The sequence below is a fragment of the Pteropus alecto genome, unplaced genomic scaffold (genome assembly GCF_000325575.1).
Source record: "Pteropus alecto unplaced genomic scaffold, ASM32557v1 scaffold94, whole genome shotgun sequence".
Taxonomy (NCBI): domain Eukaryota; kingdom Metazoa; phylum Chordata; class Mammalia; order Chiroptera; family Pteropodidae; genus Pteropus; species Pteropus alecto.
Window position 1 is genome coordinate 10326745 of NW_006437736.1, and position 19092 is coordinate 10345836.

The 19092-nt window shown below is 36.4% G+C and overlaps 1 long non-coding RNA gene across 7 annotated transcripts in view; it reads right to left on the reverse strand.

Annotated features, from left to right (window-relative positions):
* LOC112481894 overlaps positions 1–16218 on the reverse strand; it is a 64293-nt gene extending 48075 nt beyond the window's left edge. For 2 of the 7 annotated variants that reach the window (XR_003047110.1, XR_003047105.1), the window contains exons 1-5: positions 16078–16218; positions 15398–15538; positions 14696–14892; positions 13993–14159; positions 12825–12950 (exon numbers count right to left, since the gene is read on the reverse strand). This is a non-coding gene — a long non-coding RNA (uncharacterized LOC112481894). Of the gene's footprint in view, positions 1–12100; positions 12229–12824; positions 12951–13992; positions 14160–14695; positions 14893–15397; positions 15539–16077 lie in introns of all 7 variants that reach the window. The other 5 variants (XR_003047106.1, XR_003047108.1, XR_003047111.1 and 2 more) reach the window with 5 other exon arrangements.
* Between the last annotated feature and the right edge of the window lie 2874 nt (positions 16219–19092).

Sequence of the window (19092 nt, forward strand, 5' to 3'; positions counted from 1 at the left end):
TATTTAGTTTCTGCCCCCCTACATCACTACATTGCCATGTTCAGACTCTTATATTTTTCCCTACTGTCCTCTGTCATAGCTTTGGATCAATTTCTAATTCTGAGTAATTTAATTAATAGATCTCTATTCCTGCTTCAAAGCTATCCAGTGATGCTGAAAAAACTTACACCACTAGCCAGACTGATGCCATTACAAAAGAATGACTTCAGAAAGTCCTTCTCTTGCACTTATCTTCCTGTCCTAGTCCTCAAGGCAGCTGTTACAAATCTTTACTACTCTTCTCTTGTCAGCTCTCAGCTGAGTACCTTGCTTCTTTCTTCCTTAAGAATAAAAGAGCCCCCAAAGTGGAAATCTCTTTTTTTTACTAGTTGACAATTACCGTTAGCTTCTTTGCTCCTCTCTTGGAGGAGAAAGGTATACATTTTTCTTCCCCAGGTCTTTCTTACAGGTAGATTGTGTCTACCTTCACAAAGAGTTACTCAATTAGTAATCTGTTTCTCTCTTTCTTTAGAAACACAAAAAACAAACGTGCTCAACCTTCCCACTTTCTCAAAAGCTTTCCTTCTATCCTACCACTGCGTATAGCTACCATTCTATTCCTCTCCTTTCCTTCAACACCAAATGTGTAGAAAAGATAGCCCGCCTACTATTACTGACTCATCTTCCTCAAGTCATATTCATGATTCCATTCATTTCAATATGGTTCACATCGTCAATAATTCATTATTTCTGAGATGACCATAAACTTCCTTATTTCTGACCAAAGACTGGTACTTCAATCTTTATACCATTTGGTAGCTTAGCAAAATTCAAGACTAATAGTACTCCCTTCTGCTCGAATTCCATTTTTGCCTTGGTTTCCAATGGTGTCGCTCTTCCTTAAGTCTCTCTTGCTTCAGTCTCTCCCTTTTGACTCTTCCATTATGCCCATCCTTTAAATGTGAGCTAGTTTTCCAAGTTTCCATCTGTGGTCCTCTTCTATGTTTTCATTCATTCTCCTAGATAAGGGGTTGAGACGGTCTTCCACCGCTCCATAAATACTACCTCCTCCATCCAACACTCACTTATCTGAATCGACAGGTACAAATAAGAATGAAACAGTCACAACCCTTTTGAGTTTCATACCTACATCACTCATCTCTAGAGTTCTCTACTAAGTTTTCTTTCAAACATTTCAAACTTTGTATTTATTTCCCTCCTCATCCCCAGTAAATTTTCCTACTTCCAGTATTAATCATAATGGCATCACCACCCAATGCAGTCCTCTAAACTAGGAAATTCAGTGTCACCCTTAACTCTTCCCTCTCCCTGTTTCATCACGTTCAATTTGTCACTAACATTTGTCAACAGTAACTCAGAAAAGTTTAGTGAATTTAGCTTATTTTCTTCATTGTCATCACTATGCCTCAAAGCAACTCACTATTTTGGAGGGCTAGAAAATGATAAAATCTTATTTATCTTTCCCCTCTTGTTTCTCCCTATAGCCAGTATGCATATTTTTCCATGGTTTGGCTGAGTTAGTCACCATAAAAAAAAAAATAACAACAACAAAACATTTCAAATCACAAAGCCAGTCTAAAAGATAAAAATGCAATCATATAGCTTGGTTGGCTATTTTCTACAAGATCAAAAATTCAGATTCCTTTTCTTTGCATTCTAAGCTCATTGCCCTCCGGCATTATTACATCTAATTCATTGTTTACCTTTCTTCCTTCACATGTACATATACTCAGAGCTCCGCCATGTTGAAATTCCCACCATAATTGTGGGGTACCTTTGCAGGTGTTATTTTCTCTGCCTAGAATGATTTCCCCCTATGTCTTCATTCTACATTCTTAAATAATCAGCTTAAATGTCATCTTTTTAGGTAAAACCTTTCCCAGGTACCCCATAGAGTTACCGAAACCAAGCAAATCTTCTCTAATTCCTTGAATATAATGTACCACTACATACACTTATAATAGCTATAATTATATATATAATAGATACATAAAAGTGGCTATATAAAATAAATGGCTTTTCAATAATATGACTTCACATATACAGAAGTCAATAATTATTTTAAATGGCTCACACTTTTATGGATTAAATTTATTGTGCATTTATCCTCTTGGCAATGTATAAGAAAATAAACTGCTTATCTGACCATATTTTCTTTCCATTCTATACAAAAATATACAAATCAAATTTTAATATATATTTTTTGCAATAAGAGTTAAATAAGTAAAAGTTTTCTTAAATTTATTTTAAATACTCTTTCATGAACTGACAGTAAAACTTAAATCCATCTGTGAAAAATTTTCTTTGGGTTATACCAAAAGCTCTAGAAAAATAAAAATAAAACTGATCTTAATGAAACAGAAACCATTTGTGCATTATCTACCCCATTATCAATATGCAACAGCTACTATGTACATCTTGTTAGTTAATGGATAAGAAGAATGACAGAGTTAGTAATACATGTTATTGTCACCATGTATATTTATGGTTTTCGTGAAAGAAACCACTTGCAATTCACTGTAAGAAGCCTGAAGCATTCATTACTGCAGTAGACAAGTGTTACTCTCAGTTTTCACTGCAAACCTTTTCAGTCTTTATTGTCACATCTAAGCATCTGCTATACTACGGGAGAAGAAATCTAAACACAGCCCTATGCAGCTGTCAATTTTTGTTTAAACTTTTGTGAAAACCCATTCTTTGCGAGCATTCATTTAAGAAGATTTGCATTCATCACTGATTACCTGATTACTAAGTTATATTCTTAACTCAGAATTGTTTCTATTCTTACTTGTGAATTCTGTAACCATAATAATAGGAGTTAAGTATTAATATTGTTCTAATCGCTTTGTGAGTACCTTAAGTGAAACCATTACATTGATTTTACCTTAGACACCTCTAAATAATTTGCACACACCTGACAAATAAATTTCACCTATTTTAAAGTATCACTCTCAGAGAGAAAATGAGAACCTAGTATTTTCCAATTAAAATCTTTGATAAACCAATAGCACCAAAGTGAAATAAAAGTGAACATAACATGAAGATTAAAATGAGAGGCTCTCAAACAGGGGTGACCAAGGTTTTCAGGAAGGTAATCCTTCTTCTATTACCTCCTTTTCCATTTCCTTCTCTAATCAGAGAGAGTAAGTCTGAGCTTCATTTTCCATGTTTCCAGTGGATAGAACTCAGTATAGCAAGTAGTGAAATCACTCATTTTTTCCTGTCGCCATATCCTGGATATAAAACAAATTGAGGTCTAAAACCATCTGTATTAGAATATCAAGATATGATGAAAATAAATATAAAAATAAATATGACCTTTTTTTAAAAAGCAATTTTTTTCTAAGAATTTCTTTTTTGTCGCATTTCTAAAAATATACAATCCTCAGAGTTCCCCTTTACTGGTAATACAAAAGTCAAAGGTAAAAGGCGAGGTTTTATGAAATCACATTCCTTAAACATGCTGGTTATTGTGCTAATCTTTCTTTTAGGACAATATTTTATTTTGATGAAAATGCTAACATAAGGTGAGTATATTTTAGAAAACATAGTCATTAAAGTTTGGATTAAACCTAGTCATTACACTGCGTGTGTCTGTGCATTCATTATCAGTTGTTTACATCTATTTTTAGTTGGCTTGAGATTTAATATAGTTTAAGAAGACAGAGTCATAATAATAGAAAATTAACAAGATCTACATTTCTTGCTCGGCTCAAGAAAATTTCTGGAAGTCCATTAAAAATAACTACAAGCTATACAATTTTGTATCTGGTTTTAAAGACCTGAGCGCTGACAGTTAACAAAATGGCTTCAGAAGGTTCAATTTGCATGGAAAAAAAGCTGGCTCTTAGTAAGATACAGAGAATAAAGAGTAGAACAGAAAGAAGGACTCGGGTGAGATGAGTGAAGAGGAAGACAAAGCAAGGAGGCTCAGATTCTATGTTTGATCTATGTGATGGGAGCTACCTGGCATTCTTGAGCAAGGGAGTGGCACATTCAACGTAGAAGTCAGCAAATATGACTCCTATAAAACAATGCATTTTACAAAAGGGAAGAAAATAAAATAAAGAAAATGTCTTATTAGTCTAGTGACAAGGAACATAAAGACTGCTATTTACATCATTCAGTATTCTAGCCTAGTATCGTCATTGTGCACTAAAGAATATGGCTTGCTTATATGACATCGACATTAATTTCAAATGACTAGGGACACATGTACTCTCTATTATTCATCTGAACCTGATTCCACAATCCCCATGTCAGAATTCACAGAAAGTTCATGTGTGTTTTGTGTGTGTGTGTGTGGGCGAGGGGTTGTTTCACATTGACCCACAGTGTCGTTGTTGAATGTTGGAATTAGTCATCGACTAGTTTCATGTAAACATCTGAATAAAATGATATCTTTAAAAATTTAGAAGCTAAAGTTAGAAGAGCTGGCTCTGCTATATCAATATTCTTATATAACAACATATTGTCTTGAATTTCAGCCAGGGCATGCCCTCTCCAGTTTGTCACAGTCCCTGCTATTCTACATCATTGCTTTGATTGAGCCTCCTTCACTATTAAGGTGACCTGACTGGCTCATCTGAGTTCACAATCTCAGATATAAATCTTCCCAAACAGATTTATATTTGGAGATTTTTCCCAAATGTGCTATCTAGCCACGTAAAGTACTAACAAACAAAACCTATCGTCCTATATGCTTTATTGCTTACTGAGAACTTTCATACGTAATACAATCCACACAGTCACCCTAAGTACATATCATTTCTATGATTTTATAGAAGTGAGAAAAGAAGTGATAAACCACGAAACACACACAAGCTGACCTCTGGAATGTGTCTGAGTCGGCACTAGGTCTTAGGTCTTCTGTCTCCTGGTGCCTAGTCTTCTCACTCCTCTGAGCTCCCATGACTATACCCCAGTTGTTATATTATGGGATTAATCAACAGGTGTACCCTATTATGACATCCAAATCCTATCTCTCACATCTGTTCAACATTTTCTCCCACTCCATCCTATCTCTGGACTCCAAACTCTGTCCAATCTCAGCCTCTACTCACTCCTGGCCAGTTTCAAGTGATCCTTCAGTTCCCAGTTGAAATCTCACTTCCCAGAGAAATTTTCTCAGACACACCCCAAGACGTGGCTAGCTCTCGTTAGCGACAACCATTGTTCACCCCTGTTGTCACATACTTAACATTAGATGAACATCTGTCTCCTTGTCTGGGCCTCAAGTGCTACAAAACAGGAAATAGGTGTTTCTCACTCATGGCAGTGTCTCTGATCCCTAGAAGAACTGTGATGCACAGGTAAAGGCATGATGCCAAGTTTTTGGTTTTGTTTTTAAAAATAGAGTTATAACCGTATCAATCTATCTTAACAAGTGAACAGCGACTGACACTTTATGAGCACTTACTGTCAACTTCTTCAGATGTTCAGATGTTTTGATTCAGAACTGCAGGATTCTTCTGGCTAGGGAGAGTGTATGTCTATATAAAAATAGAACACTGGGATTTACTCTTGCTACTTTTTTTGACATGTATAGAAATGTGCTACCTTCACACTTTAACTGACATTTACTATAGTTTGGCACTCCTTATCAATGACCCATACATTCTATACGACCCCGCCCAACGTCTAGTTGGCTGCCAAGGGTGGTTAGGCAGCTTATATGGCTCACTTGAGCAATTCCTTGTTGTTCAATATTATCTTTTTTCTTTGTTGGCCTTGTCCAGTTTGCCAGTTAGCAATGAATGCTTACAGCCTTTATTCTTTAAAGTGATTATTTTTTTTATAAGCACACTTTCCCCCTGGAATTCTAAATAGTTGTTTTAAAACATCCTCTAATCTCTCTATAGATTACTTATTCATTTTCATTTTTTTAAAAAACAAAAGCTCCCATTTTGTCAAGATTCTCATGGCTAAAACTGAGTAAATACAAGCTTATTGTTTTAAATTAAATGCTATCTTAGGTATGTCTTGCCTTGCATTCTTGAGGGCAAGGTTAAAGTCATATTTAATAGTTAAGAGCTCATTAACTACTGATGGATTTTATCACAGGAAAAGAAAAATAAAAATCAGTAGATATTGAGTTTTTGAAACTAGAAGGAACTTCTGGAAATCAACATGGGAAAAATAGTCAGTAGGGAGATATTGAAATCACCAATAAAATTTTGCTTTTAACAGCTCTAACTTTTAGCTATTGTCCAGACATAAGAAACATGATGTGGAGAAGCAGAGAAATAATATGAAATATTCCACAAAAACAGTATTTCCACTGCGAGACTACACAAGGGTCCCAAGAAAACAGGTCATGAGTGAAAAGTCACATTTTACAAAATATTGATACAACTATTCACCATTACTAAGTTTAAAACTCTTATTTGTTTTTCCAGATCTAGGCTGCATGTCGCCTATTTTGTGAAGCACTTCGTGATTCCACAGCTCAAGTTTGTCACTTCCTCTACATTCACAGGCCAGTCGGTACCTTTGTTTATTATGGCAAGTGCTACAATGCTCTAAATCTATATCTCTAATCCTGTACCTCCCCATTGAGGCTGGAAACTCTTTGAAGGTAAAATCAAAGCTGCCACCATTGTTTCTCCAAGATCTCCATAAATAAATGACCAGTGTATGAATGATTTCATGAAATGTGAATAATGGATTAGATACCAAGGGAGGGCATTGCTCAAGAAAACAAATGGAGCTTCATATGAATTTTAGGGCACCAAGGTCACCAATGTAATGGTGAGCAAGGGGCTTCATTATAAGAACAAACATGAAATCCTGTGCATTTTCTGCCATTATTTTTACCTCTACTGAATGCAGAGTAAGTTCCACATTAATATAACACTTGTGATACAAACAGATCCTCTGATCTAGCACCTCTTCCTTGAAATTAAAGCCCAATTAAAATTAGCCATAACCGACAGGAGTGCCATGTAAATACAGCATTCCAAACAGCAGTGATGTGTTTGGAGTGCTAAGCCAGGAATCGGGCAAAAACTAAGTTTTGTCTTGAAATCTGGGTATGATGTTGCTAAATAAATATCAAAAATAGTAACTCTGACATTTTCTGTGTAAGCCTTTTTCCTCTCATTTATTTCCTGCAGACACTTCTACAGATGGATACGGAGATAGGCACCTGCCACAGACCCTGTTCTTCTCTGGGGAACACATGTTTGCTATTTTCCACGGACATTCTATTTTAAGATTTGCTTTCAGAAGTATTGAAAAAGGGACCGCCACTAAGCTAACTTGCTCTGCCCAGCAAGAGGAAGCAGGTGACAAGCATTTCTATAGTCTCTGTGGAAACTAACCAGAAATATTTGCTTTGCTGGTTTGTTATCATGTTTCTTTTCATTTCTTTAGCCTACTAGAATACAGCAGGAGAGAATATTAATCAACACAACAATAAGCCTGTCCTCTGGAGAGAGATATACTTGGAATATCACTATATCTCTATTATATCAAATAAGGTAATTTACAGTGGTCTACATTTCTTGGTTATTTAGGTTACGAGAGGATAGGACTTCAAATAATAGACATAGTCCATAAAAACTAATTTAATTCCTGTTGGTATATTAAGACATTCTATTTAACTCTAGTAAGATTAAAAAAAAAATAGAGGCCATGACTTTTAATATTTGTGTTTTATTTCCAACCTAGTATTATTCAAGGCCTTACTGGTAAATATTGAATCAAATCTATGGCTATAAGACTTCTGTTAATGAGTGAAGAAACTGCCTTATCTTCATATTATGAGGTCTATAGCAGTATTCATCAAAGCACTGGCTGTGCATTGGCTCTGCATCGGAGCTGGTGCAAGCAGTTTTGTTAGTCGTTCAGGAGAAAATAAGCCAGAAATTGTGAGCAAGGGTTCAAAAGAGTCTACAGCAATGTGACAGAGTAATTTTATGTTTGTTGAATCTAATATAAAGAATTGAGTTTGTATTTTGGATATCTTTTCAAATTTTATTTTTCCAGTAATTCAATTTTAGTCTATTTTACAAAAATATCAACCCACAACAGATTGTAAGTGAGGGTGTGGGGGAGGTCCTTTTTGAGAATTAGAGCACTTAGAAAAGCAGTGTGGCCTCCTGAGAAAAGTCAAGCCCGACCTGGATGGGGTTCCAGCTCTTCCACATAGAGCTATGGGGACAAGTTACTAAAAGCTTCTGTGTCCCATTGCCTCATCTGCAAAATGCATATAAGACTATCTATATCTCAAGATCCTTGGGAAAATCCATAAAAAACATTGGCTTTGGTGTCACAGAGCCCTCAGTTTCCCCACCTGTGCAATGGACATAATAATGAAGTGTTACAAAGTCGTTGTATGGATTAAATAACCGGGTAAAGTCTGCAGCTCAGTGCCTATTTGGTGTCTAGCAAAATCCCAAAGTTAGCAGCTATAATTATTAAAAGTGCCTTGCCGTAGTAGGTACTTGAAAAATATTAGCTTTTATTTTATTTTATTTTTCTCACTTGTGTAGAGGATCTTGAAAATGTTATGCCTAATTGTCTGACTCCAAACTTCTGAGTGACCTGGGGGCAGCTCAGTCTGCCCATCCCACATACAAATGCTCTACAGAATGATATGCAACCTTTGAGAAATCATTTGTGGATCTAGCCCATCCATAAGGGCCCCTATGTGAACATTTCTCCTCTTAGATTTTCATCCGAGAATATTCTCCTCTGGGCTGTCTCTGCATTAAATGATATCATGCTGGCAGAGGCAACTGACAGCGATATCACAAGAATGCACACAATAGCTATTTCAGGTAATGAGAGAAAATGTCAAAGAGAGATAATCCCATGTCTTCTTTCACAAACTACTAAACATAATGTGTCTTTTCATGCCCTCCCTTAAAAAAAAAATTGCTTGAGGGGTAGTTATGATGGATCAAAAGACCAAAAAGCTTCGAATCACTTTTGAGTGTACAAAACGTCCTGATTTGATTCTTACAACACCACGGCAAATAGATTCCTTTATTTCTATGCCATTGACAAACCCAGGTTGAGAAATTTAAATGGTTTTCCACAGATATGTTGCTGGTGAAGGCATACCTTCGACTTGGACCCAGTTCTTCAAACCCTCAAATCTATGTACAGAAAATACAGGTGAAGCAGAGTTACATAAAAAAGGAAGAATATGTCAAGAGACTATCTCAGCATAATAGTTTAATGTATGAAAAACTTTAAATCATGAATATAGGCCTTTGTGAAAGAAATACAATGGGCAACCAAGAATGAATATATGGATGAGATGTGGGTAGAAAAAAAAAAAAGGATGTATATCCAAAAATAAAGAAGAGTATTAGGAAAAAATGTTCAAAGGACTATCGCTTGTGGTCGAAGGCATAACTAGATTCAACATCTCACAGACACAAATGAAAAAAAAAAATGAAAAAACTGACAGATATTTCTAAATGGCCCCAGGCTTAGAGAGGGAGGCAGCCTTTGAGGATGTCAGACAACCCCCAAGAGAGCCCCAGCAGGCACCTTCAGCGGCAGAACTAACCTCATCACTTGGCCTAGTTAACCACTGCCGGATGCCTGCAATCTCATCAGCCCGGTGTTTGATCTTTGATAAGAGGTCAGTGACCTTTACAAGGGCAACACCTCAAATGTGCCCAGTCATCTAGACCTTTGTGTGGATAAATTTCAGGTCTGTACTTGAAAGGAGGTTTTACCAGTAAAAGGAAGAAGAGACGCAAGGCACTGGGCATTTACAGGGACTGAGGAGAGAATGTACCTTCTCAATAAAAGCTGGCGATGGTGAAGGCAGATGTTGCCTTTTCACAATTTTGCCTAAGATTACCTATCATTCTTTGAATAATGCATTATAGTGAAAACTTATGTATATGAGGTATGTGTGTATCTGTTCACATACCCAATAAGTAATAGTAATACTAGAGGTCATCGCTAACATGTTTGACCTCTTACCACATGCCAAGCACTGAGCTTTATACACGTTGTTGCATTTAATCTTTACAGTAACAACGGGGTAGGTATGTTACTATCCTCAATAACTGAAGAAGTAGATTTAGAAACTGATTTTTATACAGCTAGTGAGTGGTAGTGTAAGAATTCAAACCAATCAAACCAATTCCAGTTTAACCCCACACACTAAACTTAAGCTGCAAAGTATTTATTATAACACACATGCGCACATCAATATTTTAGACCTTATAGCAAAGAAGCCAGAGCTCCCTATCCAGAATTTTTAATCTCCTGCTTTAATATGAACCAAATGCACAAAAATTGGACTAAGAAGGAAAAAAATGTAGCAGTTCATCTTCTGAAAAGACAGGAAACAAGGAGAGAAAGACGAAAAATAAAAGGATATAAACTTTAAGGGTAAAGCATTGTCAAAAGTAGAAATGAAAAATAGGAACAATGAAAATGTATGAAAGCTCAAAGAAACTGCTTTAAGTTCAACAAAAATTTATAGCTTTGAGGAGGCTTTCTGCTAGATTCTGACGACGATCATATAAAATCCCTAGGCAGAAAAATGTGCAGAGTATCAGGCAATTATGGTAATTTACAATTTACCTATCTACTGTCAATTCATCTGTCTCCCAACCTTGTATATCTCTGTTCTGTGCTTTTCAAACTTGAATAGGAGTGTCTCGGATATCTGAGGGATTTGTGGGGGGAGGCGGGGCGGGGGAAATAGTGCCTGCCACACAGTAGAAGCTCAATAAATGTTCTCCAAATAAACCAGGAAACAGGAAACATGGCAACTCCATCACACAGCAGATTTACTCACAACTAAGCAAGTTAAACCTTTCTTTTTTTTACATAATGAAACCATCATGAGACATAATGGAACAGGATGTAAAATGTCACTGAATTTCTAAGCTAAAGCCCAAAGCTTCAAATTAAAAATGGACTTGCTTTGCTACCTGCTTAAGGTCACTCGCCTGTCCCAGCCCCTGACTCTTAGTCACTGTTCTCCACTTTCCATCATTTTTATCACTTACCTGAAAAATGTGTCCAAGCCTATGCCTATGAAAATGTGTGCGCCTGGATCGTGGTCCATTGACCTTCCTATTTTAAAATGAATCTGTTTAAGGGAACTGTTTTTTTGTTTTTGTTTTGCTGTTTGTTTTTTTGTGTCACGTTACAGAGAAAAATGGGGCATCCTTCCTTTTAGCTTATTAGCAGATAGCATAGTGGACTCCTAAGGACCATGGCTGGAGGGTAATCGCCTTTTTCCCTGTCTCCTCTCCGTGACTATTATGCTGTGATTCACATTTCATGCAATTATTGGAACCAAAAACAAAAGAAAGGCATTTTATGCCCCAGCGTTTTTTATTTCATTTAGTACACTAAGGTGCAGTGGAGTCAGCCATGTCGAGCATCGGAAAGAATCTGGATAGGTTCACGGCAGGGCTGAGTTAGTCAAGCAGAGGAGTACATGGTAACTCTGAAATATTTTGAACTTATTGATCCTGAACCTTCCTTTAGAAAATAAATGTGTATCACAGATTCCTCATGGACCCCAAGGGACATTTATAAATAAAATGTCTTTGTCACATTGAGGCCAACATGGTTAAAGAATTTGTCTGACGGCTAAAACGGAAGGAACCTCATGCTCTTGAAAAGATTTCTGGTACAGCCATGGCATAGGCACCATTGAGCCTTGAATCATTCCCCTATTTATTTTTTATTTTTTTGCTAAAACCTCAAAGAAAAAGTTATTTTATTTTTCCACTACACCCTCTGTTAACTTTTGATCCAGCCTGATTAAATATATTCATAGAATGGTCATAGAACATAAAACAAAACAAACTAAGGTTATACTCCAGGATAAGATGGTGAATGTTAACGCTCTAACTCCAGTGAAGGAGAGGCTCTGTAAAATTTATTTCGATAAATGGCATGCAGGCACCAGCTGAGGAATATTTAGATTTATTCATAAAATGAGCTATGGTATTACCACAATAATCTGACATGTCTCAGCAATTTAGTTTTCCCACCTTAAATGTATATTACATTTCTCTCTCCTAGGTGACTCTTGTGTAGTCCTCTTAAGCTTCCTAAAAATATATTCAGTATGAATGCAAACTGATATTATTCATCCCAATTTTACCATTTGCAAGGAAGTTCCCTTCAGGAGACAATTCCACAGCTGCCGGCAGCTCACGAAGAAGGGCTAAAGCCTTTCCTCACTCTTTCTGCTCCCTAAGCTTGTATCACGAGGACATGAGATAAAGGCATCTGAAGTGGCAAAGTGACAGGTCAAAAGGTCAAGGATCAATATAGTGATGCGTTTTAGGACATGTGCTTGATTAAGTGAGCTTCATAAACTATTTAAGGGGGTTTACATTTGCCACTTAGAAAACAGTAATCAAATTAACAGAACACAGTAAAATCAATTCTCAACGTCTTGTTTTAATGGAAGCAAACAATAACATGTAAAACGTAATGTATGAGTAACTCTACAAATACCTATATTTAATGGGAATTTTCACCCTGCATATTCAGTTTCTGCCAACCCAGGAGTTATTATTAAAAGTATTTGGAATTCTTCCACCGCATTATCCTTAGGCAGTGGTGAGAAGTAGCCCAATCACATGCTGGGTAGAAGGAGACATGCATTTGAGTTGACGAAATTCACCATAGTTAATCCCCTAAAAGTGAAATTTCTGCATCCTGTAATCAAGAATCACTGGGCATTTGATTAAATACCCCAGGCATTCGGTCCCCAACCTATTTTCATTTCTCCTCCCCTCCCCCACAACTGGCAAACAAGAGGAATTAGACCAAGAACCTGAAGAAGTAAAGTGTGTACTTTAATCCAGAGATGCTTTTACCTGCCATGCCTGCTGTTATCGAAATGGGCTGGGCTTTCACAGCGTTAGTCAGCTTAACTCCCAGTGGATGGCCCTGAGAAAATGTAGTCAGGAAATCTTACTGCTCTGTTTTTGTTCAGCCGCCAACTGGAATACAATAGAAAGTCAAAGGGAAACAGAGGAGAGATGGACCCAGAAAGAACCTGAAGGACGACAGCAAAGCAGGCACCGAAAACCATAACGAGTCCAAGACATTGTGCTGGCCAAGTGTGGCACCCGAGACTATTTCCACACTGAAGATATTTATGCTTCAACTGCCACTTTTCCCCTCAGAAATTCATATCTTACAGACCACAAATTATCTAACAGATCTATTCGCCTTTGCAACATTTTAGGAAAAGTCATACGACGTGCTTAACCCGAAGAGAGAACACCTCTCATGTTACTAAAACTTGGATAAGATATATTTTATATATATCGTGGGAGATTTTGGTATAAACACAAATGATGTTGAAAACACTAATATTTTTGGACCACGAAGAGAGCACCTGACCACTGTGATCGATTACAGTATATGTACCACATAAAGAGGGCTAGATATCTAAGTATCTTCAGATTATATCTGCAGGTACCTGCAACTTCCTGTACGTCCAGCTCCTCCATTACCTCTTCATTGCCTTTTGTACTTTTTTCTTCTCATGCAGATGTAAACATTATTACAACAGTAAACACAAGGCTGCTACTTACCATGAAATCTTTATTTCCCATTTTAACTTTTGAACACTTCGAAGTATGCCATGGTCTTTTTTTTTCCCCCACACTTAAGAATTCACATATCAAAAGTTAAAACTCATCAAAAGTTAGCAACAGTATGCCTTCCCCCCCTCCATAAGAATTATAATGTACATAATTTATTTTTTATTTAAATATGTTGTATGCTTAATGAGTCATAATTTCCTAAGCTGGAAAGGATGAAAGGTAGTAAAAATAATGTAATGAATACATAAATAAAATGCATTAAATAGCTTGGCTTTACATGCCTTAAATTGGTCACAGTTTAGATAAAGGATATGAAGCTTTATATTATAGGTTTCTGTGTCAAATCGATTAGTGAAAACTTTCTTGGGGCTGGGATAACGATAAATAAAATCAAATGTAATCTCATCTTATGGGACATGATAAAACTTACCCCATCAGGTGGGACCTCCAGAATGTTGCATTTTCCCTGTTATTTTATTAATAATGTAGTAGCAGCCTTCTAACAGTCTTGCAAGATAATCAGAGTCAGGATATTAACTAGATAATCCAAAATTAGAGTACAAATTGGAAACAATTGTTGCCGTTGCTTCAGCCAGTCTGAAAATTTAGGAAAAGGAAAAAAAGAATAAGAATTTGCCATTGACCAGCAAGAAGAAAAAAATAGTATTAAGGTAATTCTATACATTACCATCAACTTGCTAGCATTTTATATTTTAACTTTCTTATAATTAATTTTTGATCCCACAAAATATTAAAACTCAAATTATATCTACCCCTAGACATCGCAAACTGGTAATGTGGTAATTTTCTATATTGAGACCTGAATTATTTCCCTTAATCATATAGTCCGCTCAGATTCATTATATAAATGACCAATTTACCACCTCAGTTCACATGAGGAAGACAATACTATAGAATGTGAGTCCCAGGGTAGAACAACCAAATGCTACCTGGGGACAGATGAATGTGCTAGAGCGTGTGTGAGTAACTTAAATTGTTCCAATTATTCTTTTGCTTATAAAACGATTTCTATACTCTCCATTATAAGTTCCAAAAACATACACTTTGAAGTAAGAGCCATTAGCATACGTCATATTTTATTGCCTGACGCCAACTCACAATAAATCTCTTACCTTGTAGAGAGATGGAACAGCAGAGGGCTCATAATAGAATGAGTGATGCATAAAATGTTCTTCAGCTTACTCCTCCTGGGATTTATATTTCCAAACCTAAGAACACCGTCTGCCTGCATGAATGGAATGCTAAGCAGTGCGGTAAAACAACCAATGCGTTATGCATAGCTTTTCAACTTTGAAAAATCTAGAAGAAACTGTAAAATAAATAAACAAATGAGCAAGTATGTGTCTAAATATTCTGGCACAAATTAGCTGGAAACATATACTGTTTAAATAAGGAAAATTAGAGACGGGCCCATATTTTTAAGTATGATTGTGTAAATAATATGGTGTTTTTTAAAAGCTGGAGGACTACTGCATTCTTGGTTAAAAGTTTAAGAAACTGTTTTATATTGTATAATGCAAGTATTCCACACGGAAATCACTAGATCTAAATTACATATAAAATGTTGCTCAAATAGTCCATTTTTTTTTTCAAAAGTGTACCAAAGGAATAAAGAAGTAAATCTAAGAGAAATATATAAGAAAATTTATATGCTCAAATTCTCAGTTCCCTCATTTATTTGCTTGAAAAAAATTGTCACTAGTTTTTTGAAGGCATAGTTTCAAATCAGACTTGTTTCCAAGTCTAAATTTAGCCTCCATTCCTTGTGTCATATTTCTTCAGGCACAAGAAGGAAAATCAATGCCCCTACTCACCTTTGGAAGAATTTCACTGCCAAGTCCATGGTTCTATGGGAGGCAATAAGCCGTGGCTCAGTATTGATTTTTCTATGACACCTGTAGAAACAGCCTCTCCTTCCTTTCTAACAAAATATGGCAACAAAAATCGTGTAGTTTCTGAATGAATTAAACAGAGGCTATTAAGCACAACGTCATCCTGTAAGGAAATGTGATTTACATTTTCTAAAAAAAAGATATCTTTGCTTAATTTTTCTGAGCCATCTAACCACTTTTAAAAGGTAAGGTGAATATATATTTTTAAAGATTATTTGAATATAGTTTTCTTCGGGATCTTGCAGCTAACTCATTTATCATAAATAGCACTTATTTTTCTAAGGAAATTGACAAATGGTAAATAAAGCCTATCAAACTTCAATTCCCAATTTTAAAATATCTCCAAAATAAAACTGTTTTTGACTATGAAAAAACATGATCATGCCTTTAAAGTCTAAAGTTTTGGAGGACTCTTCGAGGCAGTGGAGTAGAGGATAGCAAATCCTAGGAGAAAGGGTAGGTTAACATCTTGGGTGTATTTTATAGCATTCAAAGAATTGGGAGAACAGAGTTGGCAAAAGCCACCAAACTTCCCACTTTCCTTGATAAATATAAATGCAAAAAAAAAAAAAAAAGTCATATTTCTAGCAATCTTCACACACCTGATTTAAACCTCAAAGGTATTTGTTTCGCCCTGGGAAGATTGTTTTGGGCATGCCTGATTCTATTCCCCACAGGCATTCTGTACTGAGCGGAATAACTATAGTTGGCAACTCATGCCGTCACTCACTCCATCAGCCTGAGAATCTGCAAAATAAAAATGCAGCGTTAAAAGCATTTCTTTTACATTTGCTTTTCCTAGTAAAATCCCAGAGAAGAAAACACAAAGCTGGTTGTTTCCCATAATATATGTGACATCTTGGTTAACAGTGACAAGGCCATGTTGCATGCTGACAGGTTTAGTGTTAAGACCTGACAGATAGAAACCTGCAAGAACCACCTCCCTGCCACAGATAGTTAAGCTCATGTTAAAACTTTGATTTGATCGTCCCTTGATTAGCTTGTGCAACAGTGAGTGCTACTGCCTTTCAAGTTCATTATAAATTATGCTATTCTTCACATTACTGTCAATTTAAACTCCCGTTTTACTAAAATGCAGGCATTTAACCACTCATCAAACGTGCGCACATTTTTAAGTTAAAGATTTAGATCTATCCAAACTCCAGCCCTCAAGGGAGATGTTCCATTGTTTATCAGGCCATGTCTACACTGGCTGAGCAAAGCGCTCTGTTCAGAAGGAGAAGCGCCTTTGGCAGCTAGAGTCCACATAGCTGACCCATGGATGTTCTGGTGGAGCATCTTCACCTAATTACACAAGTGCAATGAAATAATGAGGCATTTGATGAAAATGACCCACGGCGACAAAAAAGCATGGCATGACTGTCGTTCTAATTTATTTATGTGGTAGTCATTTAGAAGGTAATTCAAAGAACCTATAAAAACAACAAGAATGCTTACGCTTTACAGGCAACAATGAATATGGGTATTAAAATAGTTGGCAACTCAAACATTTGGTTTAAGCCCAGTCATGTTCTTTCTAAACAAGACAGTGGTGGCATAATTTTAAAATGCAATACTCTTTCCTAACTGGTCTAAGTTAAGCTTATAACTGATTTTATATTTATGGAAGAAAAAAAAATCTCTGAGTTCAAATATTTGAAAAGATGATTTCGATCTCACACAAAAATTAGGTAAAATGACAATCAATATTTTGGAGAAAATATTTACATTCTTCCCACTTGCACCATCAAGATGTAGTAACAACTGTGGGTGCATTCTATTCTGGGGACAGTACAATGCCCTCAAATCATCTTGAATGTTGAGATCCTTTCACCAAATTTTAGAATAAAAAGAGGTTTAGCAGAAATGTTTTACTAACAGCTATGAAATTATAGGCTTCTCCCTTCTTCCACCCAAACACACTCAACCCTGTGAAATAATAGATACAACATTAATCACCTCTGGAACTTTGCCAGGCTTCCCTCATCCTGAGCTGGCAGAGTTGGACAAAATTGCCTTGAAGGAAGAAAGCCTCTTTCACCCCAATGGATACCCTCAGAGGATGTCAGAGAGTGTCCATTCCAACTCTTTGCAGAAAGATGGGGTGAATATTTAAATGTGTCAGAATCTATCAGAACTGTGCATTACGAACTACACTTCACCAATATCACTCTAAAATAAATTTGCTACGTCAAACTCCAAACCCCAGTTTCCCTAATCACTTGGACTTTGCAGGCAGGGTTATCTCTCATTCTTTGCCACTCTCATCTTCAGATTTTCCGGGTAGTGGTCAGTCTGTTTCTATTTAATAACTGTTCAATTTAGATACTAAATCTTCTTTTGCTGGGAGCAAAATTCCACCTTCAGACTGAGTCAGGGCAGCACATCAGTTGAATAACTTATAAATTACCACTCAAATTCTTAAATCAAAATAAATCTAGGTGATCTGAGAATTGCTTTATTTAGCAAAGTCGGTCTAAAAGAAATCTATTATTTTCTCTTCCTATATGAAGCTCTAAGAATGTCGAAATATAAAACCACTGCCTATGTTTGCCACATAATGTTTGAGTATCTCAAGATGATGGTGATGATGGTGATGATTCAGGGAACACTTTTATGGTCCATACCCTTATGGTCCTTACAATGTGCCAGGAGCTGTCCTAAATGCTTTATATGCATGAACTCATTTAATCTCTATGCCAACCCTATAAGGTAAGTACTACTATTTCTCTTTTACAGATAAGAAAACAGAGTCATAGAGGCAGCCAGGAACTTGCCTCAGATCACATGGTTAGGAAGTGGTAGAGCTAGGATTAGAAAACAGGCAGTTAGATGCACTCAGAAGCCAAACTGCGTCTCACTGACGATCATTTCAAGATACTATTTACTCGTTTAAAACTTCAGTTCTGGAAGATATTCACTGAACGTGGAAAACATCAAATAAGATCAGAACTGCAAGAATAAAAATGATTAAATAGGGCCTCTGAGTGGAGCATGTTCCTAATTGTCAACTCAGAGAATCAGGCCACCAGAGGTTAAATCCTGACACCGCCTTTTACAAGTTAGGACAGTTATTTTAATCTTTCTATGAGTCGGTTTCCTCATCTATACAATGGGAAGAAGAATCATACTACCACTTAGGGTTATGAGGATCAAATAAACAAATCCATTTAAAATGCTGAACCCAGTGCATGGCACATAGCAAGCATTCAATAAATATATGCTGTTGTTAGTATTACATTTAGTGTGTGTAAGACTAGCCTCCAGCTGCAACTAAACACTAACAATCAAAGTTTTGCCATTTGTGTGTGAAAATATTAACATAGATTTTAGGAAAATCGGTTGTGGTCACAGGAAATCCTTTCAGCCCAGGGAAAGTTTGACTTGAACAATTCACTGTGACATATCTCCACATATAATCGCATTTATTTTGTGAGAGCACAGGCAAATCAAAGAATATGTGAGAATAACCGAAAAAGTCATCAGAGCTGACAATGTTGTCAGACAGCCATCTCAAGAGCCAGGAGTAGATTTTTCTATAAGGGTAGGTTTTAAGTAACACAAAATAATCCCTTGCTTAATTGTTCTCTTTAAATATCATAATCCAGATTTCTCAA